Below are 26,874 nucleotides of genomic sequence, written 5' to 3' on the forward strand. Positions count from 1 at the left end.
CTGTAATTACATCCAAGAGAAAACAAACAGAAAAAGATTACTTCAGCATTTGTAAAGTAATTAAACACTGCTACTTTTATAGAGAATAACAGTAAATATTTTGTGAAAAGAAATTCAGAATAACTGACTGAATGTCTACAATTTATGAGACATTGCTTGTAATGGTAATCTAAACATAAATTGTATTAAGTCAAACCTCAGGGACTTATGCTACTAATGCACACATAACCTGGCACTGCAGCAGTAACCAAATACAGTAACTTGAAACACAGTCAGTTCTGAAAAATCTATCTAAATGGTTTCAAACTTGAATTCCTCCTAATCTCCTGCAAACATTTATGGTTTTACAATTTTTGTAATTGTATTTCCCTTCCAAACAGACTACACAGTAAAATTGACTATATACAAAGCACTGCCTAGCGCAGCACATGCATTTGCTGACAAATAAAAAGCAAATCTTTTCTGAATAAAATCTGCTCTTAAGCTTGCAGTAATCTCCTGTGTCATTTACAACAATAGCAGGTGAAGAGAAAGGATACACACTCTTTTACTGAAATTTCGCCTCTTTAATTTCCTGTCTTTTGCTACCAAACAATGATGCGAGTCCAACTTCTATAGCATGGACATATTTCAGAAGGGCAGAATGTTGAAATTGGCTGTCTATAAAGGCAAACCCTTCTTATGATGAATTTCAATGGGAGGCTCTATTAAACCTACCACACTTGTCAGCAAATACAGCTATTAACGAGACACTCGGGGAGGAAATACTCTGATTCCACTGAAATAAGACAGCATCACCAGCAGATAGAACAGAAAATGGGTGGAGTACTGCCAAGGAAATAGGGATGGTGCTTTTAAGTGAAACAAATTGGTACATATAATTTACAATGAGACAGAAAAAAGCATCTTCCTTATGAAACTATTTTCTGCCATAGGGTACAGTGCATTGCAATGACAGAATGGCATTGGTTGAATGGGAACTTGCTCAAAGCCCTGATGTTTTAATCCTGCCCCATGCACCATGGATGGGGCTGAAGTGTAAACCACAGAAAACAGGGAGGCACAGGGCACTTCGCCCCACGTGCCTGAGCCCAGCTTCATCGAGGGGAGCAACAGTGAAGAGCCAGCAGAAGAGGTCAGGTGTGCTCAGTACAAAGTCCTCTGAGGACTACCCACTCTTTATTCGGTCCTACAACCCTTGGGATGCTCCACATTCAGTGAGAATGAAGGGATGTGGAGTGTAAGGTAATTTAATTTAGCAGAGTCTGAAGATATGGTAGCACCGTGCGATACATCATGACCAACTAGACTTTACAGGAGTGGTTAAAAACTGTCGATTCTTTGGACGGGATTGATTTCATCTAACCTTAGATGGCCAGAAGTCAGGGTGCAAGTCGTTGGACTCCTGTACTGTCACTGAGAGGTGCAGGTGCCAATTGGGACCCCATGGGGACAGTGCAACCCACACGAAGGTCTCAGCTCAGTGAGACTGGCTGCCCTGAGGTGGCATCTCTTATTAGTGGCTTACTTGGACTGCTGTACCACCCACATCTTAGGTACATGCATGGAAAAACCAGTCCTCTCTTAATGCATTGCCTTCCTTTTTCTGATCCCCTCCAGCATGAACTTTGCACGTTCCCAGGTCCTGCACTTGCTCCGACTTGCTAAGAAAGGTGTCTCATGTTTATAGGCTCCTTGCTAATTAATTACATTTTAAAACCCCTTTTTGACGAGTGTTGGCTCCTCCATGCTGACCAACACCAAGTGTGGTCTGGGCTAGACTTAGACACTGTATTTACAGCACAGGACTTACTCAAGATCAAAGACAGTTGTGAAGCTGATTTATCACATCGATTTTTGCCCAAGATGCTGTTCTTTGCCCCACTCGTGACGCACAGAGCACATTAGCTTGGTAAAAGAGGATTTAAGATGAGACTTTTTCAGCAAGCGCAAATTGAACACTGCCTCCCACAAGCTCAAACACTCACATTTAAGAACTGCCAACTAAAGAACGCCTGAAAAACATGTTAATACCCTGTTTTCTCCTATAGACTCCATATCCACTCCTAAATGTAAAATAATTGTTTGTGAAGACGCTTTCTGAGATGATTCAATACCATCCCAAATGTTCAGACCATCGTCAGCCTCTTCTGATGAACACATGGGCTGCAGCTGATTTTGTCAGGAACTCTGCACAAAAGTTAACATTTAAACAATTGGTCAACAAACAAGCACACCTGCTGCCTACAGCAGCGAGCACAACCATTCTGGGGCAATCCAGGCTACTTTCTACATATTTTTTCCATTACTGGAAATGGCCTCTTGGAATGACAATGGCAAAAGATGATTCTCCTAGCTGGACACCGTTTCTCCAGACAGATACCTCTCCAAGGAAAACTCAACAGTACAAAGTAAAGCAGCAGAGAAACATGAAGAGCTCCCAGCTGAAAACTGTAGGAGGGTTTCTCCCCAGTAAACCTGGGGGCATGCTGGAGCAAGGGAACGAGAGCTTCCAAAGGGCAGGTTGTAGATGCCTTCCCCTGCTCTGCCATAGCTCAGATACTACCTGGAGAAGCTAAAGAGGATCACTGCATAGACAAGAAAATCTGTTCTTATTTTATTTTTCAGTTTCTTTTCAGTTTCTCTTCTCCTTCTCTCAGTCAAAATCTACCTTCAAACTTCAGCCTCTTTATTTTCATTATACTTTCCTAATTCTCCCATTTTTTTCTCAGAAAAGGCACATCTTTTGCTTTTACTTTCATCTCCGCCTCCTCATGACCTGAGTAGTCTCTTCTCTCTGTCATGTGTTATGCCTCCACTATTTTTGCTTATCGGTGCTGACTTTCATTTAGCTTGTGTTCTGCACTGCCTTCTCTGTAGATCAGCAGCTAACGCGCAGCAAGGCCGTGCATGGCACTGGCACAGCATCAGCAGCAAGTCCTTAAGAAATGAGTCCCGTGGATTTAATGGCACATGGCTTCCAGCTGCTAACATTGCACATCTCTGGCCAAACCCAAAGTACAGGCACTAGAATGGGGGACTCCAGTTATTATTTCATTCAAGCACCATTTCTTAGGGTTTTACTTGAAGTGCAATGGAGCGAACACGAACAGAAATGCCTGTTTTGTTTACAGTTGACAGGAACAAAGACTGGCACCCTGATGAAGGAAATCGGTGACAAAATTCCCTCTGGTCTGAATTGGATCAGAGTTTCACCCTAAAGCTTGAGATAAAATGCTTAGAAATGCTATTTTAGACAGCGTTTGTCCTGGGACTATCACCACACATACACACCAAACAAACTCTCTGCCGATGGATTTGGGGTTGGAACCCCCAGAAGCTGGAAGAGAAATGCTGCAGGCTGCACCTGACACCTGAGCTCCAGGTGGGAACGTCACTGACAAGACATTCGAAGGAATCCTTCATCTATGTTGTGGTTGGCCTCCAGAATTCATTCCTTCCAAATGAGAAGTGGAAAACTGCAGTGCTTGGCTTTACGTTGCTTGCCTCTTGTTTCCAGCACACTGAAACGTTTCATTACAGCGGTTCCTTAAAACCCTTTTGGTGGCAAAACTCTGCTGTTTGCAGTTCTCAAGCAGATGGAAGGATTTTCTCTGTTGTTTGGTCCTGGCTCAGCCAGATTGAGATCCAGTGCACTTAATGGGAAGCTTTTCCAACAGAAACCCTGCCTTTCTGTTACATTCCAACCATAACAGACGTTTTCTTCTATACATTGAATTTTAGCCTGTTTTTGAGGATGCCAGGCTTATGTCAGAATAGCTGCTGTACTACTGGAAAATCCGCCTGGTCATTCTCTCTGTGATAACTTTTAAGTCATTTGGCCCATTTCCAAATTTAAACAACGATTGCCATATCTGACATACGTTCAGGATATTTAAAATGTTACAAGTCTTGTGAAAATGAGTGGACTAGGCAAAATGAATCACCCTGGAGAGACAGAGCTGAGGGAAACCAAATCCCCTTTTTCCAGTAGCTCATGGAGTTCCTCAGTTCTTACAGATCTCTGCAAGGCAATGCCTTATAAAAGCAGATAAGGTTATGGGCAATCAGAGGGCAGGAGGGCGTTCTGCTACCTGGAGATCATGGTCTTCACAGCAACATCTCTCAGCGGCAGCGTTGGATGGTGGGGCAGATGCTACCTTAGATTTTCAGTGATTTACAACAGAGAGAGATTCACAATGCAAACAGTGGGCAGCACTAGCAGATCTCCTGTCATTACTTCTTGTAGCTACTCTCAATACTATAAAATGCTGCTGCAGCATTGGCAGGACTTGCCAGGCAAAAGTTTCTCTTATATACCAAGGAAAGAGCAAAGGAAACCAGCCAAACAGCAAAACAGCTCGTGTCTCCAGGCTGAGTCCACTGCAAAGGGCAGTGCACACCTCCAGGATAATTCACTAGGGAAAAAAAGCAGAGATTACTTACAGTGGACTTGGTAGCCTGTAATTCCGACGATGTCTCTCTCTCGTTTGCCCACGATTTAATTCAGTCTGTAAAAGAAACAGCACACCAGAGTCACCATGCTCGTATATTAAAATGCCATCTCAGCAGTGAGCACACGGGACTTACATCAGGTGCCCTGACGGGGAGGATTGCTTGGTAACCGAAGCAGTACACAGACCCAGCCCCAACAGCTGGAGAAGCCCTCGGTGCCTGCGCTCCCCTTCAGCAAGCTCACCCCAGAGGAGGGTGAGGTGCGGCAGAAAGCACATCGCGGCGGGGTACTGCTCCTGCAGACCACGTGCCCACGGCCTGAGTACAGACCATGCTCTGAGGGTGCTTTACATGCAAGGAAAAGGACTTTTCCTTCACAGACGTGCATTTCAATTCCGTGGAAGAACGTATGGTTCCTCCAAGTCGATGTCTCCACACGCTGGGCTCAGCAGCTCCACACAACCTGCTCTGCAGACAAGGGCTCCGACCTGCCTCCCCGGCGCAGCTCCCACAGTAACAGCGGGGGGACAGACAAAACTAAACCCAACTCTTCCTCGTCTACATGGTCAAAGCAGTTCTGAAACGCTGAAGGAACAACGGGTAGTAACAAGTTTGGGTTACTAAAGCAATTCCAGAACACAACTCTGGTTGCACAGAAGCCCCGGTTAAGATTTCCATAAGCAGTTTAAGATCTCCTAAGCTTAGCCACAAAATTTCTAAAAGCTTCAGGGGGCTTTATGTTCAGAGACAGCATCTCCGTCCACAACGGGCTGCTTCAGCACACCCTTTATGGTTTGTGTTCCCCTAGGCCAAACATTCCCAAAGTTTTAAATGAGCTTCGCTCCTGCCACGTCCTCCAACCTGCCTTCAGCCCCAGCTTGCTGTCGTCTTGCCTTATGGCGCTGTGTCTATCTCTGGATTGTGCCTTCCTTGTACCTCTGCCTTCCTGCTGCCACAGAGCCGACCGTGCTATTCACGTCCCTGTGTGGGGCCGCTATTCACAGTCCCATCCTCGCCCTTGCCCTGAAAATGTGGCGCTGCTGCTGCACTCCTACCCAGGCCCTGCTGCCCCCTCCTCATGCCAGCTCTGTAATGTCGCAGGGGGAAGCCTAAGTTCCCATCCTGGCTGTGACATGCCACCTTGCCAGCCCTCTTCTCCACACTGCAGAACCCCTGGCCAGCAGGAAGCACCCATACGATGCAGGCAGGTGGGGTCATGCAAACATCTAGATGAGAACAAGTTTGGAAACAAAGCCCCAAGGCAAGCTGCCTCCTGTCCCCTGAGGAGCGTGCCCACCCACAACCATGAAAAAATGTCATTTGTTCACCACTCGGTTTTGTGTTCCAGTTTTGCCATCCCGACTCCCAGAAGGTGTATGTTCAGGAAGAGCACAGCAGCGGACGGATGGCACTGCAGTGCCCGAACACATCCCTGTCTCCTCCCAAATCCCAGCTCCAAAGTGGAAACCAGTTTGCTAAACTCCACGTGAACCCTGCAGCCACCACAAACCATAGCGCAATGAGCACTCGCTTGGCTGGGGGAGGGCTGAAATTCCACCTCCCCGGGGCTTTGCATCCTCCAATCCAACCATGTCTCAGACCACAACTCAAACCACTCAAATAGCACTGGTATCTGAGATCAGCTGGTGCTCCCATGCCGCGTTATGGACACAGCATCCACCAGGAGAGGTGCCCCCTGCACCACCACAAAGCACTCAGCCGTACGGTGATAACAAGCACGAGTTGATTCTCTTGCCCCTTAGTCAATTCTGGTGCCCCAGGTTAGCCCCATCACCCACGTGGAGTATTTCTTCTTTAGAGCACGGCGGTCATGAGTCAAAGACAGAGGAGAAACAAATGGGACCTTTACCCTACAGCTCTGTGTGACAGTGCAGAGAAGAACAAGCCCTGGGTCCTGTTCCCCCCTTCAGACAAGTGCTCGGAGATGTGCTTTATGCTTGAAGAGCCACAAGTTGGACGGACTCAGTGCTGAACTCCATGCACCGAGAGAGCAAAGTCACACAGATATGGCTCGCTTATACCCGGGACGGATGAGCTGTTTGCATCCCGCAGTCAGCTACGTCCACAAGCCGCAGTTCATCCAGCTGTGAGTCCCAGTGGGGCACCTGGGGCCACGGATCACAGAAAAGAAATGCTGCCACGAGCAGCTGCCACACTGCAAGAAGAAAGAGGGGACACGCTCGCTCAGAAGCAAGCAAAGGAGGGCAGATGCACATAGGTGCTGCTGCAGAAAGACACGGACAGCAGTTAATGGGTTAACGCTGGTGGGCCCTGCAGAAGCTCCTAACGTCCCCTGCCCATCTCGTGGACCTACAGCTTGTGTATGTCCACGGTGCCCGCTGTGGACAGAGCCCGCAGGACACCCCCTGATGTCTTAACTGGAAAGAAATTCCCCAAACCGCTGCCAGCAATGGCGTCGTGCCAACGATGAGAGCAGTTTCCAGGCTGAAGGGGGTGAGAAGCTCTGGGATCTTTAATCTGCCTCTCCTCTTCCTCACAGGGCTGGGCACACGACACTTCTCTCCCATCCCCAACATCTGCTTTTGCTGCAGAAAGGAGGACGCGGCTCTAGTGCCTGCTGCAGCGAGGAGCTGAGGCTCCCCCGAGCAGGTATGCAGCCCATAGAAATGGTGACAGGAAGAAAAAACACATCCATACATCCTCTGCTGCTCAGAGCAACGCTGACCGCTCCCTTTGTGCTTTGGGGATAAAACGAGGGTGTCCACATGAAGTGGGGACGTTGCTCAGGGTCTCCACCCTCAGCCCCCTCCCCTTTAACCCTGCCGCTGGGTGATTTCTGGCTTTCCCACCCCCCCCTTACCCAGCCTTGCCCCAGCAGCAGCTTTACAACCTCAACCAGCCACCCACAGGATTCTGGTAGAACCGTGTGCCTGGTTTTTAAACTGGTTTTAAACTGGGCTCTGCATCTGCCGAGCTGCTTTGGGCTTGCCAAGGGCAGAAGGCAACCCAGCGCTCAGCTCACGTGATTCGGGTTCGATTCCCACTTCGGTTGCACGTTTCCTGTGTGAAACCAGGCGAGTCATACCATGGGAGGCCTGCATCAGTCCCCACTTCTAAAACGGGGACACTTCCCCATTTCACAGATGTGTTGTGAGTCATCCATTCATGTCCGCGAGGCCCTCGGATACTACGGGAAGGGAGAGACCCACGGAGATAAACTATCCAGATAACTAGAAACAGACGGGAAGACAGCCAGGAGACTTTCTCTGCTCGTTAACAAGTCAAGCATCAAATGCCGTGTTGGTTCACTTTCACTATAATCCACCTGCTTTCAGCCATTCCCCTGCTCACCAAGCCAAGGGCACCGGCACCTGCACCGCAAATTACCGCATTCTGCCAGCAAGGCACGTACAAATGGTTAATTTATTTTCATAACTTAAAACAGCTTTTTTTTTTTTTTTATCCCCAGAAAAACATGTGTAATTATTGCAAAATCTGCATATTTTTAGAGCTAAATGTTCCAAGAAGCAGCACTGAAACTAGAAGAAATAAAAGCAGCAAGCCCCACGCAGCCTGGTGAGAACCACCACCAGAAGATGGCCGTGGAGGGAGGCTTCCTTCCCCACAAACCCAGGTACGGGAAACACCAGCTGAGAGCTCCCTTTCTCCCGGTCACGCTCACAAAATGCACAAGACAAGGCAGGTTTTGCCCTACCTTTAAGGCCAGCACTCAGCTCTGCCCCAGCTTCGGTGCCTTCGGTGCAGTTTTAAGGCAGACCTGGCCCTTGCCCGTGGCCTCGTGTGCTGTCTGGAGCAGCTCAAGGCTGCTCCATTGCACCATAGCCAAACACGCTTGGGAGCAGATTTCAGTAATGTCGGTTCCATCATGAAGAACGACTGGGATCTGAAGTTGGGTTTCTGCAGACAGGAAGGTAATGCCAACACACCACTCATACTCCAGAAGGTTTTTTTGTGTTTGTTTTTTCATTTGTAATGAAACTAATCCTGTTTTCTTGCACACAAAACTCAAGAAAACCCAGTTCTTTTGCAATTTTTAAGATGACCCTCAAGAGCCATTCAACGCTGGTGACTGTGAAGTGGGATTATGTGCATCACCGTCACGTCTCCTCCCGAGGACTGTAAAAATCTCTCCTGCTTTCACTTCTCAGTCATTGGTGCAAAAAAGTCATTAGTGAACTAATATTTTGAAACTACTTCTGTGTAATGATTCTTTCAAAATTCATGTGAACTGAATGCTCCAGACCTGCCAAACCAAGAGTGGGAAGCCAGCTATTGGCAGGATGGGGATTCTTTCCAAGGTAATGTGTCTTGCATACAGCTAAGGCAGTAATTGCCTTTCTCCGATAATACGTTCCCCCTGCTGAGACTTATGGTTAAACTCATGTATTGAGAAACCTTCCAAAACGTTTCTACATAGTTTCAAACCACAGGAGTGGAAAAAAAAGAAAAGGACAACTACAGTTCAGATGGAGTTTACGATTTCTGCTCAATCTCATAATTGCAGGGTGAATCACTGGGGAACAAGGTTTTAGTCAATACCACAGCCCCTGGTCTCCTGGCCAGCAAGCTGTGTGGAGATCAGCTGAAAATGGTTTCCCTTGACCGTCCCCTGACTTATCGATGAACCTCACCTCAGACTGCCTTGCCTTTCTGCCATGGATGCACATGCCCATGTCTGAGGGGTTTCGTTGAGCACAGGAGCTGCTGCACACTGGCTGCTCACTTCTCCATTTGGCCAAAGCCAACTGTCCGGTGGATAACGGAGAGAGAAAGCAAAACCCAGATACGCTGCTTGTCCCAGATTATTTCAGCATGTGGGAAGCAAAATGTAGCTTCAAGATGGAGCTTGCCCTTCTGCAGAGCGTGCACACAAGGCCTGGGCACCCACATGCAGCAAGGTCCTCCCGTGCCGCTGGTCCTTGAGCTCAGAGCATTGACCCCGGCTTTGTCTATTTACTGGTGTAAGCGTAGCCTCTGCTGGTCCAGAGCTGGAGGGTGAGGTTCTGCCGGCTCCCCCTGCCCCGAGGAACTGATTCCTCGCACTGCCAGGTGAGCTCGAGGGATGGGAAGGGGCAGAAGGAAGCGCACTGAACAAAGACAGATGGACACGAGTGGAGGTCAGGCTGCCAAAAGGTTAAGAAACCGAGAACGGGACCAGCCTCCAGCCACTGGACCCAAAGGTGCCCCATAGCGTGGGGCTCCTGCCCGTGAAGACCTGCGAGCAGCCCCCAGAACAGAGGGGCCCAGGACACCCATCGCAGCCGGGTTGGTTTGCAGACCTGCAGCGAGGCAGGTGGAGCCCGTTTACAGCCCAGGTCACCAAGTTGCCGTTTTGCATGCGTAGGAGACTGGGCTCACTGCACACATCTTGTCAAGTCCTATGCAAATGCACGCTGGAGGCAGAGTGCATCGTCTGCATTTGAGAACCAGAATTAAATTTGCAGTAACGTAGCAGTGATTTTAGCAGTCAGTGCAAAAAAAAAAATAAAAAATGGACCCCACAGCAAGTGCTAAAATGGAAACAAGCTCGTCCCAACAGTTTTTATATTTCATTTTACCCTGCAATGATACAAAGGGAGAACCAGGTCCTGGCTCCTGCTCACACATCTGGGCAGTGCAGTGCATAAAGGACTGGAATCAGCACCTCTTTTCTCATTGATTTGGGAGAACAATTAATGAAGTAATGGACTACCCAGCAGGCAGGCCTGCAGCTATGTAAATTAGCTGGTCAGTTCATCACTATGTAAAACAGAGGCTCACAGTACGGAGTGACACAAAAGAGGCAGCAGCAGCAAGGAAGTCATGACTGGGTGTAATAATAAGATTAATTCCCATTCCTTGCAGAATATTCCCCAGGGTTTTAAATGCACAGATTTTTGCCGCCCATGGTTTAGACCATGCCAGACTATGTAACTCATATACAGTTCTGCTTCATAAGGATACAGAGAAAGCTCTGCAGAGAAAGCTCTGCGAAAAGGTTGCAAATGTGCTCTTTTCAGCTTGGAGCCAGTAATAAACTGTTGAGCCTTGCACAGCTCTCCACAGCAGGGGTAACACCAGCCAGAAGCCTGCATGTCCCAGCTTCTTGCATGATGCTCACCAGCTGAATTAATATAACTGATTTCCTTTCCCATTTTGTAGTTCATGGGCTTCCTGAGAGTAGCGTTCCCCTCAGGCTTCATTAAAGAAGAGAGAAAAAAAAAAAAAAAAAAAAAAGAAAAAAAGGAAAAAAAAAGCAACAAGTGTCACAGGCTTGTTAGCTGTATTGTTTAACTCGGCCTTTGGTGTTCTGACAGCTGGTTACTGCAGGAGCTGAAGCCATTCCACAACAGGGAAAACGAGGAATCTTGGCACAACTATGAGAGTGGGCTGCTTGTGGCTGGCTGCAGAAGCAAGCAGAAATGAAGGACTGCAGGGCTGATGGAGCAGCAAGGCACTGCCTTGACCGAGAGGGAGCGGGGCCGCGTGCCATCCTGCAGCCACGGGCCAGAGTTTGCCCTAAGGATGTCCTTGCAGGACACAGATGGGTCAGTGGGGCTACCTCCAGGGCACGGCAGGTTTGTAGGGCCAAACAAAACCAAACAAGGAGTTTGAAGATGATGCAAATAATAAAAAGAAACTTTTAGCATTCAGATTTCATCTCTGCGCCTTGATAATTTTACTCTGCAAGCTATTACACAAACTGTTTTTTTTGTCTCATTAACAATAAAACAGAAGCAATTAAGCAAAATGCAATAAAACTTCAGCAAAATAAAATTAAAACAGCCTTCAAGATTATTGTATAACCTCGCTAAAATGACAAAGTCATCTTTCAAGCTGACATCACAAAATGCTTCCAAGTTTGCTTTGAATACAGAAGCAAGGGAAGGAAATGTTACAGAAAAAAGCCTCTATGCAAATGGCATCTCTCACTGGGAGGGGAGGCTGCTGGTGGCTGTGAGCTGCATTACTGCTTATCCCTGTGCCGAGTTACACTGTGCCAAGCCCACAGTGAGGCTCCCTCTCTTTGCACAGGCATAGCTGACTATGCAAAACGAGCCAGCGAAACATCCGCTCCTGAATGCATTTGCACCTCTGTGTGCGTCCACATACACCTCAAACTAGGCAACAGCGCACAGCTCAAGCAAGTCATTGCTTTAATTGACAAAATCAGCAACAACTGCGGAGGTTTCACTGGTTTTGGTTCACTGTTCTTTCAGTGCCGCCACATACACACACCCAAAGCGATGCCCTTTTTGCTGCTGACCTATTTTGTGTTTTTCCCTAGTAAATTCAGTTGTGCCAGACTACACAGGAGTCTCAATTTATCGCCCCTCAGACACCTGCAAAACGGAGTATTCTCCTTCCAGCTGCATGTTCGTGGAATAGCAAGACGGGGCTGCACAAAGCGCCGTGTAGATGCTCTGTGCCCTGCCTCCCGCCTGCAGGGCGAGCAGCTCGGGGTGGCACGGATAAACCCCGATCTAACACGGGCAGACAACGGGGCGCTGTGCCTGGGGATCCAGCCAGCCACCCATCCTCACTGTGCAGGCACTTCCCGGGCCCCGCGGGCAGATGGACGCGGTTGCATGGGTTGCTGGCAGCATTTGAAGGTGCTCTGACCACTTCTGGCCAAGGCACGGGCAGGGGAGCAGCAAGGACCGAGCTGCAAGCAGGAGCAGCCCCTGCCCGAGCCGAGCTCTGCAGCTGGCAGATGCAGCAGCTCCCGGCCCCTCTGGGTGGCACGGGGGGACCTCTGCTGTAATTCACCCACGGGTGGCAGGTTCCTTTCTGCAATATAATGCTGACAGCCCAGCTGTGATGTTCAGACTTTGTTTTGGCTAGCTCGTATACAATTGCTTGTTTTGTGGAGCATTTTTTTTTTCCTTTTAGTGTTTTCCAGTTTACACATAAAATCATTAAATATCTCTAAGTTTTTGTCATTTCCCTCTCTGAGAAAACAAAGCAAATTTACAGCGTTTTAGCAAACTCTTGGAACACGCAAAAGCATCCTTCCAGAGTTTAAGTGCCAGTCCCTGGTAAAGGTGAGAGGTGTTTGAAAGGCAGCCAGGAAAATCTGGAGCATCACACTCGACATGCACAACGGTGAAATCAGCCAAAAGCATGCAGGCCACAATCTCCAGAGCTCCTCACAGAGACGACCGACTGCTCTGCTCACCACAGCATTCCCCTACAGCTGCAGCAAAACTAACACATGATCAGCAGAAAGTTTCCACCAAAAAAAGGTAAATAAATAAATAAATAAATAAAGAAAGAAAAGCGTTGCACTCTCAGCTTGATTTTTTTTTTTTTTTGGCCCATGCAAAGAAGAGAGGGATCAGGCTGCCCAAGTACCTCTGCCATGAAGCTTGCCATTGCTGTGGCTTTAGGAGCATTGTGCTGACCCAGGACCAGCGCTGAGCAGCTCGTTGCTGGCTCGGTCCCGCAGCCCTCCTGTGCTAAGCCCATGGGAGGGAGGGGACCAGGGCGTGGGTCTGCGGAGTGGAGGGAAAGTCCTGAAAATTTCATCATACACGAGGAGGGTAGGCTGGAGGTGGATGAAATCTTGTGATGGAAATCTAAGGACCGATCATTAAAGATCCCATAAGCCCTTCTGAGCAGCCACAGCCTGCAATCCCCGCAGCCCGCTGGTTTGCCTTTCCTTGCTGCCCTGCAATGCTGTGCCAGGTTGCTGCGTGCCCCGCTGCCTGCTCTCCATCCGCAATATTCCAGCACTGGAAGCGCTGCACAGAGCTCACCAACGGCCTAAGCGGTTTGATATGCAGCAAGGATAGGACAGACTACAGAAATCCAAATGCATTATTAATTCTCTGAGTAAGGATGATGCAAAAGCAGGATGCAGATGGGAGAATTGCTGCCTCTGCACGTAGCCCCTGGGCAAGAAAAATAAAATCAGGAGAGGGCCCTTCCAAAGCAGCGTGTTACTTTCTGCACACAGCATCACTACACAATGCTGTATTATGCCACTCTGTACCTTATTTAACCAAGCACAAAGCAGAGATGCTGAAAGATTTCTGTTTAAGTGGCAGTGGGGAAAAAAAAAAAAAAAAAAAAGAAAGAAAAAGAAAAAGCCTGGAATTTCAGTGGAAATAATTGAACAAGGAAACTTCTCCCACTGATTCAGGACCGAAGACAATGGGGTTCTGGGGTTCTTCCTATCCCCAGTGAAAAGAAGAAAATGGTCCTTTCATTTCCTACAGGCAAAAACAGAGCCTCAGATCCGATCGCCAGGCTGGCAACCTCCTCTTTACTGAGGCAGACTTCACTCTTTAGGACCATACACTGAAATTCATTTATTTTTTTTGCAAAACAGAAATGGTGAAAAAAAAACTAAAAATCCCTGTGACATACCCAGAGCAAGTGCCTGCCTGCCCCTCACGCCACCCTCATCTTGAAAACCTGCCTTGATAAAGACTTCACTGTTTTCGCTAGGTGGCAGGGGAATTGGTGGGAGAGTCAGTTTAATTAATCAGCCTTTTCTCGAGATAAACATTTCCTCAGACAGCGTGGAGCTGCTGAGATGCCCTGGGTTGGCAGCTCGGAAGCTGGGAGCAGATCTCCCCGTGCACGCAGAACAAGCAGCAATAGCTGGAGCTGCTCGTGCAGCTCCTCCCCAGCCCCACGCTCAAACCTCGCTTGGAAATAACAACACGTCGGCTGCAGCTGCCCCGCACACATTTGATGTGTGCTTCAGCCACAACAATCACCGGCCGTGAGCGCCGCTGGAAGACCCCGGTGTTCCTCACTCCAACGGCATGGAGCTTCAGGGGGAAATGCCACGTTCTGGAGCTCTCGCACTGACAGCAAAGGCCAAGCCAAGTCACAAAAAAGCAGAAATGGTTTTGAATCAAGATGCACATTTGCTTAACGGGAAAGAAAGAGAAAACGTGACTGAGTTTGGAGGGAATGCTGTTAGCTTTGTAGGAAGGAAAGAATCAAGTCTGGACAGCGTTGGCTTCCTTGTCATCACAGGCCCCACAAAACTCCCTTGTATGCACATACAGAAATGCGCCTTATACAGGCGAAACGGAGCAGCACTGAACGAGAAGCGGAGCGGGTTTGGGTTAATTTCCAGGTGATTGGCCTCCTGTTAACAGACAGGTCTTGTAGATGGATGCAAATATTTACACAGGGACCCCAGGGGCGCCGTGTCCACCTATCCCTGGTTTTGCCTCGTAAACCTGTTCCTCAGGAGCCTCCAGCACCAGCACTCACTGCGGGAATGAGGAAACACCCAGAGACAGATTCCCCGCATTTCCACCACCCCAGGCAGGATCTCCTCCACCCCACGGTCTCCATTCTTTCAGGTCTTATTAGAATAAAATATCAATCAAAAATTCCCCATCGGCCCCGCAACTCCGAGCCAGGGCTGCAGCTACTCAGTATTCAGGAGAAGAAACTCAATTTTTGTGAATTTTATCAGTATTTAATTGCCCGCTGAAATCTGTCTGATGAAGGCAGCTGCAGGTGGAACCGGTGGGTTGAGAGGTGACGGTGAGAGTCACTGTTTTTGTGGAAAGCAGCTGGAAAGTTTCATAACTTACCCCAAATCAAAGGGAAGGGGATGTTCTGCACCATCTAGCTTTCCAGCACCATTTCTACAGAAACCGTATATCCTGCCATCGTATCACCAGATAAATTACCCTAACGAACCAGAGCCGTAAGCACAATGACATCTTGGTGCAGACCAGGAGGAGACCCCTCCAGTGACACAGAGCGCCGCTTCCTAATCCCGACAGACTTCACGGAATTTGCTTTCGATAGCTAATGAGTGAAGGATCAGCCAATTAGGTGTACATTTCTTACTACGCTTCTAATGAAATAAAGCGTGGCTTCTGTTTAATTAGAAGTGAGCTCACACTGGTGGCCATAGACACCTTTAAAATATCTTTCAGCACTTCTCAGCTGAGCTTATCAGGGCTTGGAGCTGGAATGGCAGTAAGGAAATGAAACAAAGGTCAAATATTACAGCTTTCAAGACAAATAAATATTTTCAAAGCTTGCTCCAACATCCCTAACAAAGAAGGTAGCTACCTCCATGCGCACAGTCATCCAGGAAATCTGAGATTACATTCCTTCTGCTTAGCACAGGGCTCAGCAGGAACTACTTAGGCCTCAAAATGTTTGTTTCGTGATACTTTTAAAGGAATTGAAATTTATTTGGCAAGCAAAAAATGTGCAAGGTATTTTATTAACAATTCCAACCTGTTTTTTGTTTTTTTTTTCTTCCCCAGCCAGTTACCTTTTTATATGAAATTAAGACAAATGATCTTAAACCTGCAGAGATTCTGGATCCAGGAATTAGCAGAGAGCCTCAGCTATTAATCCAAAAAGCCTTCCACAATGTCAAGCTTCAGGAGGAAGAAATCCTCGAAGAAAAAAAACTTACCTAAGATGAAATCTCTTACCAATTAAGCTGCTAAGAGATCACAAAAAGCCCTCATTATTTTAATGTAAGCAAGAAATTCTCGCCATGATCTTTGACCAGAGCTACACAACTTTAGATCAAGTGGCTGCTTAAAGAAAAAAAAAAAAAGGCTTAGAAGCAAAGGCCATGGCTGCTGGAAAAGGGCTCCTCAGGCAGTGTTCCCCTGTCCCCGCTGTGCCACGTCTGCATGAGAAATACCAAGAGGAGCTGGTGCTGGGACTCACAGCCCAGGTGCTGGAATCCTCGCACTGGGCAGCGATGGGCTCTCCTGCTACTGCCAAGAGCAGCAACAGCGTCTTGCAAAATTTCACCTAGGAAGCCCAGCACCAGATCTCTGATCAGCAGCTCGGGGTTTCAAGGGCCCCGGAAAGCCAGCCACAGCCGCCCCCAGCTGTACGGAAAGACAGCTTCGAGTATTCACAGCAAGGTGGTGTTGCTGGGCCCATGGACAGACGATCGCCAATTAAAACTACCCCGTACAGAAGCACCAAGCCTTGTAACGAGGCTCCTGTCTCTGCCTTCCCGCAAAGCACCAAACAACGCAGACCAGGCAAGTCTGAAATTGCCTCCAGCCTCTTTAGGAAAGGTTTGGGTTTTTCTTTTTTTTTTTTTTTCTTTAAAAAAAAAAAAAAGAAAGAAAAGAAAACACAACACTATTAAGAGGCCAGCATTCCTGCTTTATGCCTGAGCATTAGCAGGCAGCAAAGAAGAGCTACAGGCCTTGACAGGAACGAAGCACAGCTTGGGTTGCTGGTGCAGGTCTGCTTCACGGCTGCCGTCTCTGCAGACGCTGCAACTGGCTTTAGGCAGCAGATAGCAGAGGCTGGCTTTTGTCTGCTCGGCAGCTGAACAGGACAGTTATGTCAGTACAAGTATAAAACAGTGGGGGACAGGTTCAAAAGGAGGTGTTGGATGAGGTTTCCGCTTGCCCCTGCACAGACGGCTGCAGTCACATCTCATTAAGGAGATCTCCTGTGCACGTAACGAACAGCGAGGCCGGGTCTGGAGGAAGGGTTCACATCTTTAAATAGACCGAGTGACACCGTCGGAAACACCCAGCCAAGCCTGCAGCCACAACAGCCCCGCTGCAGGTCGATAACGCGACAACTTTTGCAAGGGCGACTTGTTGAAAGAAACGAGCAGCTCTCGCGCCGCCGGGGTGGGAAAATGAGGAGCAGCAGGGGGGAAAAAATAAAAATAAAAAAGTCCCCCACAGCATGACAGAAACAGGCAGGTAGCTACTAGACCTTCTCCTCTCGTCAGCTGCTTTCTGTGCTCAGCAGACCGCTGCGTGAGACGGGACCTCCTCGCCGCGAGCTTCCTTTCGCCTGCAGCAGCAGCTCCGGGCACGCGGGGCGTGCCGGGCGGCAGGATGTGGTACCTGCACCCCAAGGGCTCGGAAACCCTGCAGAAAGGCTTGCTTAGATTTCCCCCGGCACCTCCTCGTTGGCCACAAGCCACCCAGGGGGTTCGCTCCTCCGCTTGCAGGTGGCAGCTACCAAAGAGGACCTCGATGCGCACGTCGCCCAAGACGGTGCTGGTCCGACGTGCAGGGCTGCGGGCCAGGAGGTGGTGCTGCAAGAATGGTGTAAACCCAGCGGCCTGCCCCAGGCTGGGGTGGAAGGTGCTGAATCACCCGTCAGGCTCGATGGAGCCCCGCCGCCCACCAGACCTGCTCACCTGAAACCAACGGGGTCCAAAGATGAAGGAGCCCAAGCAATTCATTTGCCCTCTGGGTACGAGCCCTCTTCTGAGGAATCCGAAGCTACGACCTTGGTTCTCTGCCTTGCAAAATTTTCCTCTTTGAGTTTTTTTTTTGTCGTTGTTCATTCATGAGCATCAAGACCGTGGGGGAGGACAGCCATAAATACGGCCCTGCTTTCGTTACTGGGAGAGGACGCTTGGGCAGACAGCAGCAATCTGACTGCACTGCTGACCAGAGAGAAGCATGCCCCCCCCCCCCGGGTTTGGTGGTTGTGTTTTTTTTCCTTCCTGAAAGTCAGTTTGGAAGACAGTTTTGCTGTAGGAAGGAGCAGTAAAGAGTTATTGTTACAACCAAACCTGAAGTTTAAGAAGAGGGCTCCAAGGGAGGAAAACAAAATAAAAGTATTTTTTAAAAAGCCATCCAAGAAAGAGGGATGTTCATAACTAGATAGAGAAAACACAGAATTTCAGGGAAATGATTGTATCACAGTCAAGGCCCTCAGTGTTTTTGGAACAAGCATTCCCAGAAAGATTTTTAAAAGGTTGATTTTCAAATGTGATGCCATGATCTCATACGGTCTTCAGAGATCCCTAAATATTAATCCCAGAAGACAGCAAGAAAAATTATTAAGTCTAAACTCCTGCTTAAGACAAGCCAGAGAACCTCTCTGACATTCCTGCATCAAATTTATTATTTTTCTTTGAGCTTCAATATCTCTTACAAAAAAGCAAAAACAGTCTTGGTTTAAAGACTACCAATGACTGTAGACGAAGCTGTTCTCAGTTAAGATGTTCCAGTGACCGATTACTTCTCTGCTTAGATTCTGTTCCTTTTTTCTAGCCTTACTTTGTCTAGCTTCATTGCCCAAAGACTGCATCGATTTAATAGATTTTTTCTGTTGGTTTTGCTCTTCGGTGAGAAATACCCTGACTATCACAAGGCCAAGAACAGATTTTTGCAGGCCAGCTAAAACTAGCTGTGTATGTTGTAATTCCCCACCTACAATTACTATTTGATATCTATTTGGGGTAAGAAAAACATATTTTAAATTTTAGACCTTACACAAACCAAAACATAGAGAATTCTTGGAAACATGCTTCTTTTCAATCAGCCTTCTATACATCGAACAAACTTTCTAGCTGTAACTGGTTCTGTGGTCCGCAGAGGCTGACTGTGACACTGTGGAACAGCTTTTGATGAGCAGCAATGGTCAGGAGCCAGAAACCATAATAATTTTCTCTGGCCATTGAGACCTTATGGTATTGGAGGTCAAAGGGAAAAAAAGGATTTCTATTCTTTGCAAACTAGCTGGCATTCCAATACCCGCAGCTCGCTCTCTGCCAGCAGCAAAATCCTCATTATTTTTTCTCTAGCACCAAGGTTTTAAAAATGTTATTCTTAAATACTGCAATCAAGCAACTGCAGGGCTGAATAACTGCAGCGCGCAGGGTTCCCAAGCCTCCGAATTGAACACGCTGCAGCCATCAGCCCCTGCCGCTCCCTCCCAGCTCCCCAGCGCATGGGTTAAGGGCTGGGTCTCTGGGCTGCTGTTTTGAATGTTCCAGGTACTTACAGCAACAATAAATCTGCAGGGCTATTACAGCAATTCATAAAGTAAGCCTAGCAGGGAAGCACCTTCGGTAGCTGTTCCACCTGGCTGACAGATTGAGCAGAGCCAGGCTGCGCTCATTGTTTTAGGAGGGACTTGGAGCAGGGTCAGGCTCTGAGGCCAGCTCTGGCATCGCTCTGCCCCGCAGCACGGAGGAACCAGTTTACTGGAAGACACGGTGTAAACATTTTGCTGAGCTGCAGAAGGAGGAAGCTTCCCCGGCCCCGGGCTGCCATGTGCCACGATGAGTTCCCAGGCACAATGCTCAATGAAGGCTATTATACGGAAGGGTGTTTATTTCACATTGCAAAGCGGCTGCCAGAACACACAATCACGCGTCTTACCCAACGGCCCTGCGGGCTGCCACGGAGAAACTCCTCTCCGAAAGAGAACGAGATGATTATGTTGTGATTAACTCTTTGGTGGCAGCAGCGGGACTTCCCCGGTCCCAGCGCTGCTTAAACCCCCAAAGAAAGCAACACCAGAGGACAAACCTTGCCATCGACATCCCCCACATCCCAGGGAGCTAATTAAAACCCTTAATTTCATCGCGTGCAGGTGAGATCAGGCTCCTTCCTCTTCTTCACTGATTTTATCATCGTGCCTGCTCATCAGCTTTAATGCTCTGCAGATGATCTCCTTGCCTGGCCAGGCATGGGACAAACTGACCTGAAAGGGCTGCACTGTAGCATTGGGCAGATCTAACCCATGATGGAAGGGTTGCTGTTCTGAGGGGAGGGATCTAGCTGCTGTGGTTTGTTTTCCCTGGATATTTCATTTTCTTTCCCATTGTAATTTTCTTAATGATGACAAACGAAGGGAACACCAGGTTAAAAAGCCTCATGCTTGTACATAAAGACACTGTTCCTCTGCTCAGCCTCATCCGATGTCCCTCTTTGCGTGCTTTTGCCTTGATAACGTTTCTGATTTGCTTTAACTGTTTTTCTTCGCTGGGGCAACTGCTGCCTTTGAGGCAGCCATTCCTGAAACGCACAGTGAATAAGATCAGAGTTAGGCCCGGTTCAGCTCTCTGTTCCTATCCCAACTGCCTGTTCAAAGCTTGACAAACGTTGAGCAGCTTCTCCTGTCCCAGGGTCCCAAGGGCAACACCAGCAAACCCCGGACAACCTCACAGAAATAGAAATTACCATTCCTGCACTACAACTGAAAACGCAGGATCCTGGGGAAGCGCTGCATGGCCAGCAGATATCAGAGCTGAGCCCAGACGTCCTGCTTTGCCTCCTTTTATCATGCTAAGCTGCTCTCTTTCCATTCTAAAGAACCATGCTGTATGCAAGCGATGGTATTTTCCTACCAGCTTTCATGTGACGATCTTTCCTTTGAATGATGTGATGTAGCTTTGTCACTTCTTCCAGGAGGGCGAGAGGATCGCCACCTACTTTGGTGCAACGTGCTGCAGATTAACACTTCCTGGAGCTTTGTGTGGTGGCCAGAAGCCTGGAGGTCCTGTCAGGCTCTGAACGGTGAGTTCGTACGAGAAGGAGAGGAGCTGGAAGTTGGTACCCGCTCCTCTGACACCCCGAGGGCTTTGACCTCAAGGAGAGCTGGCTCAGCTGTGGGTTTACCTACATGATCCACAATCTTCATTTCTGTGACCTGCTTTTTTGTTGTTTGGCAGGGAGACAAGCCCATCTCATGCAGCCTGCTCCTTTGGTTCTGTTGGCCCTTTCTCCTTGCCTCACACTCATCTCCAAGTCATCCGTAAGGGAGCACTAACCCCAGGAGATGACACGTCTTTGCCTTGGGCAAGAGGCAAAAAGCTTTCTTTGTGAGGTGTTCACATGGCTGGCTGGGCAAAGAGAAGCCATGACGTAGCTCTATGGAGAAGAGTCACTTCTTAACGTTACAAAGAGAACGAACTGCCCCACGTGCTGGGAGCTACAGCGAGGAAGCTGCTCCCACCCAAGATGTTGAGATATTTGATGACAGTGTGGGAGGGCAGAGTCATCTGCTCTCTAGATATTTCTGCAATGCTTTCCTCCACCTCACCCAATATCTCTGGCTCTTGTACTTCTTCCCTGCAGCTCTGAGCATGGGACAAATATTAAATCTCCACCTTATTTCCCAGAGAAACCATCTCTTTCCTTATTACCTCCCGTGGCCGTTATTTGTCATTCGGTGTGACAATGGCATCAACTCTCCGCAGCACTGTAGGATGCTCTGCACACACAAAACAAGTTATATTAGCTAAAGACACCTACAACAAAGAGAGCTTGTCCAGAGTTCAGCGTGACGCTCCAGCCCTAGGGGAAAAGCCAACAACCATAGAGCTAATGGGAAAAGTCCTCGCAGCCATGCAGACTTCTTCATGTACCACTCGCCAACGTCGCCTCACCCCGGGGTAAAACTAGTAAAGCTCATCTTCTTTCTATGAATCATCCTAAGAAAACAGCCTCAATTAAACTATAAAACACTGCTGCCACAATGCCAGCTTGTGTGGGATTTATTTTTAGAAGCGGCTTAAAATAGAGTGTTTTTACCTTGTTGAAAACATCACCTCTGTTTCGGTAAAGGGTGACACAAAAGCAGGGACACGGGCTGCTGGGCAGGGACACTCTGCCCCGCGCACCAGGACTTCTGCGTGCCACCAAGCTGAGAGGACACCGAAAGCAGGAGGGGAAGGTCCAGGCTTGGTCTTAGCACCTCACTGCCAACACAACGAGGGCTTGAAGAGGGGACCATATAGGAACGAAACAACAATGATCTTGGAAAGAAACCTGCTTTTTCCCCACTAAAAAGTGAAAAGAAAAAGGTTATGTGTAACTTCAGGGAAGGGACTTGGTTTCCGACAGCCAGCCAGATGGGTTCTGATGCCATGCGGCCTCTTGATTTGAAACACCACTGCCGTGAAACCCAGCCTCGAGGCAAAAGCTTGAGTATGCATCCCCAGCTGGGAACACCGCTGCACCAGCAAAGGGATGGCAAAGGAAAACACGGAAAACACTACAAAGGAAAAAAAAAAGGGAAATACTACACGTGTCCACCCACAGAACTGTCCCCGTGGGGGCATCTCTTTCTTCGGTGCCTACCAAGAAACACCATCGAATCTCTTCCAAAAGCAAATACTTGCCCACAGGCCGAGCTGTGCCCATGCTGTGCCTTCCTGTGCTCTTTACCCTTTCATGGAAAATAGAAAATTCATCAGTGAAGACACTGTTGAATCCCAGCTAGATCAAACCCAGAGGATACACCTCAGAAACAACAGAGGGTTATGGCACTGTGGAGCCAAGCATGAAAAGAAAAGCTGCATAAAAATGAAAGGGAAATCGGGAGCTGCATGAGAGTCGCAAGTGATGAGGAAGAGGCTCTGCAGAAGCCTCTATCAGCGCATGTGGCTGCTGCTCCGCGGCACCAAACCTTCCGGTTCAACTGATGGAGGGGGAGAGCCATGGTCAGAGCACCCACGCAGCGCAAGGAAACCTCCTGGTTTTTCAGGCTTGTAAAAACTCAAAACCACCTTAATATTTTGATTGAGGCTTCCCAAGGAGGCTCGCTTCTGAGCGGTGAATAAATATGAAAAGAAAACAGAGGGATGAATCTGATGGAAAATTACCTCATTTGATCGATACTGTTCTGCCACTTTTGCAATAAGCAGATACATATGGGCAAGCACATATGCAATGCCATACAGTTCGGTTTTGTGAAAATCCAAACAGCTTTGCAGAAATGGAAAACAGAAAGAGAACGAAGCATTAAAAAAAAAAAAAAGAGAGAGAGAGAGACAGGAAAAGTAAGTGGCATATGCAAGTGAGAAAAGATCTGAGTTTTGGTGAGGCACATAAGTGGAAAATTACAGAAGGATTGTTTCAGAGGAAAAAAAGCCATGCGTGAGATGGGGCAAGGATGTGACAAAGATGGGCGGTTTGGGTCCTACCAGAAGGTCAGGAGCAGCACCAGGCTGCTGCCAAAGGGAAGATATGGAACAACTGTCAAAAATAATAATAATTTTTAAAAAAATGAGACAAAAAGAAAAAAGGAGCTGCAAGAAGACAAGAAACTTGTTGGAAGACATTAGCACAAGGGCGGCTGGGCCACCTACAGATGGGCAACATAGGAAAGGTGACAGGAGATGGATTTACTGACAAAAAAAGGTGTAAGAGGAGATGGAGAAATAATGGCCAGGTCTAAATGCTCAGGGCAATATAATTCTCCCTAAAAGCCCAGCCAGACACAGGTTTATACACTGCACCTTGTGAAAGAAGTCAAACGTATTACTAAAAGTCTCAAAGACTTTAAGCAACTCTTTAGAAATGTTGCTTTTATAAATAAAACCAGACAGATAAATTAATCATAATTAATCTGATTAGGACTGTTACAGCAGTAAGAATCATTTACTGCCACAGCAAGCTTTTTTCTCCCCTCTCCAAAAAATCCCCTTTGTGCACCTGCTTTTAACACCACCATACTAGATAGCACATCCAAATAGCATTCAATTACGGCCGGGAGAGGTTTCATCCACTCAGTGAAATGCAATGAATAAATACAAAATCATTCACATTATGTCCTCTCTACAGGGATATTTAAGGGTTTTTCTCCCATAGTAAATCAGTTTTATGTAGTTAGAGTCCTTGGAAACACCAAATTGCAAATCTGTGTTCACAGAACTTCATTTCTTCTCAAGTTCTTGTAACTTTGAGAAACACTGAGGTCATGGGAGAGGGGACAAGAAATCAGCATTTCTCATCCAAGCTCACTCCAGGAGCCTAATGCAAGTACTTGTCTTCTGTGCCTCAGTTCCCCTCTTTGCAGCATGAGAATAGTATTTCTGGCCATATGACACAGGAGCTGGAGATCCTAATTCACTACCACATTCACAGCCAGAGATGAAAGGCGAGCACACATCATTTTTCCTGCTTCAGCTTGAATTTCCAGAAACAGCAGATGTCACAGAGGAGATGAAGTTTGAAACTGATAGCTGCTCTGACAAACACATACATCTAGGTGCAGCTAACAGCAAAAGCTAGCTTTACGCTCCTCTCTTGCAGAGAAACAAGAAGCTACTTCTTGTCTGAGTTCATTTGCAACCGATTACCTTCGGGCTCCCTCCAACGTTTTTGTTTCCATTTCTTATTTGTTAAACACTGACAGCTTCAGGGACATAAACAGTGGCTGTGCACCGTATTTTTGGTCTCCGCAGGCAGTATCTGGCTCTGTCCCTTTGCGTTATAAATATAAATTTGGTCTATAAAGCTTCATTTGTCAGACCCCATAGAAATTCATAAATCCTGGAATATCACCCTTCGCCACCACCGCCAAAATGAGCTTATGTCATAGTCCGCTGATACATAAAGGCAGCGCCTGAGCCAGCGGGCAAAAATCCAAGCAGAGGACGTAGAGCACGGACTCCAACACAAACCTGCTGCAGCCCCCCAGGTCCAGCACGCTCCCACCATCGCTCAACCTCCTCCTCGGTGTGAAGTCATGAAACAAACCGTGTTTGCTTTCCTTCCCCCTGGGCCTCAGCCCGAAACACTGAGGCTCTTTAACTCACAAGTGTCTGCTGAACGAAAGGGCATCTCTGGGGTGTGAACAGAAGGTGGGTTTTCCATTGAGAAAGCAGGAAAACAAAACAAAACAAAACAAAACAAACAAACAAACAAAAAACGTACAAATACACAGGAGAAAGTCAACTTGCTGATTCTGCAACAACGCAGAGCTTCTGCTCTTTCAAACACCTGGCCCTGCACAAAACCCGTATTGTTCAGGCACCGGCATGGTAAATAAACACATTTCTCATTACAAAACTTCAAAGGGGATGATAAAATCTCTTGCTTTGGGACACGAATTTCATTGTCCCGGGGAGTCTCATTTCTTTTTGTACCTCTCACAGGGCATATTCAGCACTGTGGGAAGGACGTGGGTATCCCGGGGACCATCCTAGGTCCAACAAAATTCGCTATTTTCAAAAGTGATTGGAATGATGGAACATAGTATGCTTACTAAAATTGCTGCTGATACCGGGCTGGGATGGGCTGCAAGTACTTCGGAAGCCAGGATTAGGATTCAAAATGTTCTTGGTAAGTAGTGGAAATGGTCTGGAAGAAAAAAAAAAGAGAGAGAAAAAGAAAAAGACAATTCAGGAATGATGGGTGAACAGTACTAAGGCAGGAACAATCAATGACAGTCACAGGGGACGTAACTATCAGCTTGCTAAGATTTTTATTTTTTTAATGCAAAGGATCTCAGGATTACAAAGGATCATGGATGGAACAAGAAGGGGACACCATCGCATCACTGCAATAAAAGCAAGCATCGTACTCGGATGCACAGAGAGGCACAGTGCTCACCAGATACACAGAGGGCACTTCTTTATGTAGCACTACTAAAGACACTACGGGCACTGCATTGCCATAAAGCTGTAGAGGAAGTCCCAACATGGACAGCAAGAATGACAAGAGGCTGAGAAAGCACAGACTGAGAAAACACTAAAAAAATAAAAACAGAAAAAAATCACATTCATCTAATGAAAGAGTAAAGGCTAAAGGGAGGCATCATAACGGTCTCCAAATACATAAAGAGGGCCACAAGAGAAAGACAAACTATCTTCTTGGCCTGTCCAGAATAGCACAAGATGTCAGAGCCTTAAAACAGCACAAGGGGAAGCAGCTTAGACACCAGGAAAAGCTTCCTGACTAAGGACAGAAAAGCACCGAGACAGCAATTCAGGGACCGTGGTGGGCTCTCCCACACTTGGATCAGGGAAGTTAACCCACTGCCCATCAGGAAGGGGTTTGGAGGATGCCCTGAAGTCTTGATTGTCCTTGCTTCAAGGGTTAAAAATAACACCAGTGCCAATGACTGCCCCACTGAACCCACAGAGAGAAACAGAGACTTGGGGAAACCAACTCCCCTGCAGTGTCGTGCAGAGCTCCTGCCACATTAAAAGAAGAGCCTGGTCCAGAGGCGTAATCCCAAAGGGACCCTCTGCTTAGGGAAATATTAAAGTGCATTCAATAGAAGCCTTGCCTGAATATTTGCAAATGTTCTGCTTGTGTCTATGCATAACACAAAATCCAACTATTTATATTTTTGAACAAATCTGCCTTCCCACACGGCATGCAAAATATTGGTTCACAGGTGAAAGACTGCAACGCGAATGCTCGGAGCACTAATTTCTCATTAGATGTAACTGCACAGAATAATGATGGGGCTAGAGGGCAGGAGTTCAACAGCTGACGAGCGAGAGAAAATATTTTTAGCAATTTTCATCAAGTGTTAAAGCAGATTTAGAATAAGTCACCGGCAATCTGGCATGTTGCTGACGGTGGCAGACCTGGCCTGGTGAAGGGTCCTGCATCTTCCTTCGAGTGGCTGGGGACAGCTTGGTCCCGCCTCATCACAAACTCTTCCCTCTGCACCCCCGGTGTGCAGGCAGTCTCTGTTCTCTGCAGAGTTCTTCACCAAAGATTTCAAGAATCCAGAAGGGGCTCGTTCCGGCCACTGCTGCCCCCCGGATGCATTCCCTTTGTGCCCCAGCAGCATCAAGCCCTCGCTGCCACCTGGCTGCAGATAAGCCAGGAAAAATCAGTGCCAGAACAGGCATTACACATGCTTTTATCAAAGGTGAATATGCATCTTAAAAGAGAAGTCAACCAATAAATAAACAAAGAGAGCATTTCAGAAGCACACGGTGATGCTGGCCAGCGCAAAGCT

The 26,874-nt window shown here is 47.6% G+C and overlaps 1 protein-coding gene across 15 annotated transcripts in view; it reads right to left on the reverse strand.

Moving 5' to 3' along the window:
• Positions 1-26,874, reverse strand: part of HIVEP3 (HIVEP zinc finger 3) — a 249,858-nt gene that overhangs the window by 63,452 nt on the left and 159,532 nt on the right. For 12 of the 15 annotated variants that reach the window (XR_004755872.1, XM_035345429.1, XM_035345422.1 and 9 more), the window contains 2 exons: positions 25,162-25,256; positions 4,447-4,511 (listed from right to left, as the gene is read on the reverse strand). The gene's annotated coding sequence lies outside the window, so the exon portion shown is untranslated. Of the gene's footprint in view, positions 1-4,446; positions 4,512-17,133; positions 17,777-25,161; positions 25,257-26,874 lie in introns of those variants that run through there. The other 3 variants (XM_035345432.1, XM_035345433.1, XM_035345436.1) reach the window with 2 other exon arrangements.

This window comes from Oxyura jamaicensis, chromosome 23 (genome assembly GCF_011077185.1).
Source record: "Oxyura jamaicensis isolate SHBP4307 breed ruddy duck chromosome 23, BPBGC_Ojam_1.0, whole genome shotgun sequence".
Classification (NCBI taxonomy): Eukaryota; Metazoa; Chordata; class Aves; order Anseriformes; family Anatidae; genus Oxyura; species Oxyura jamaicensis.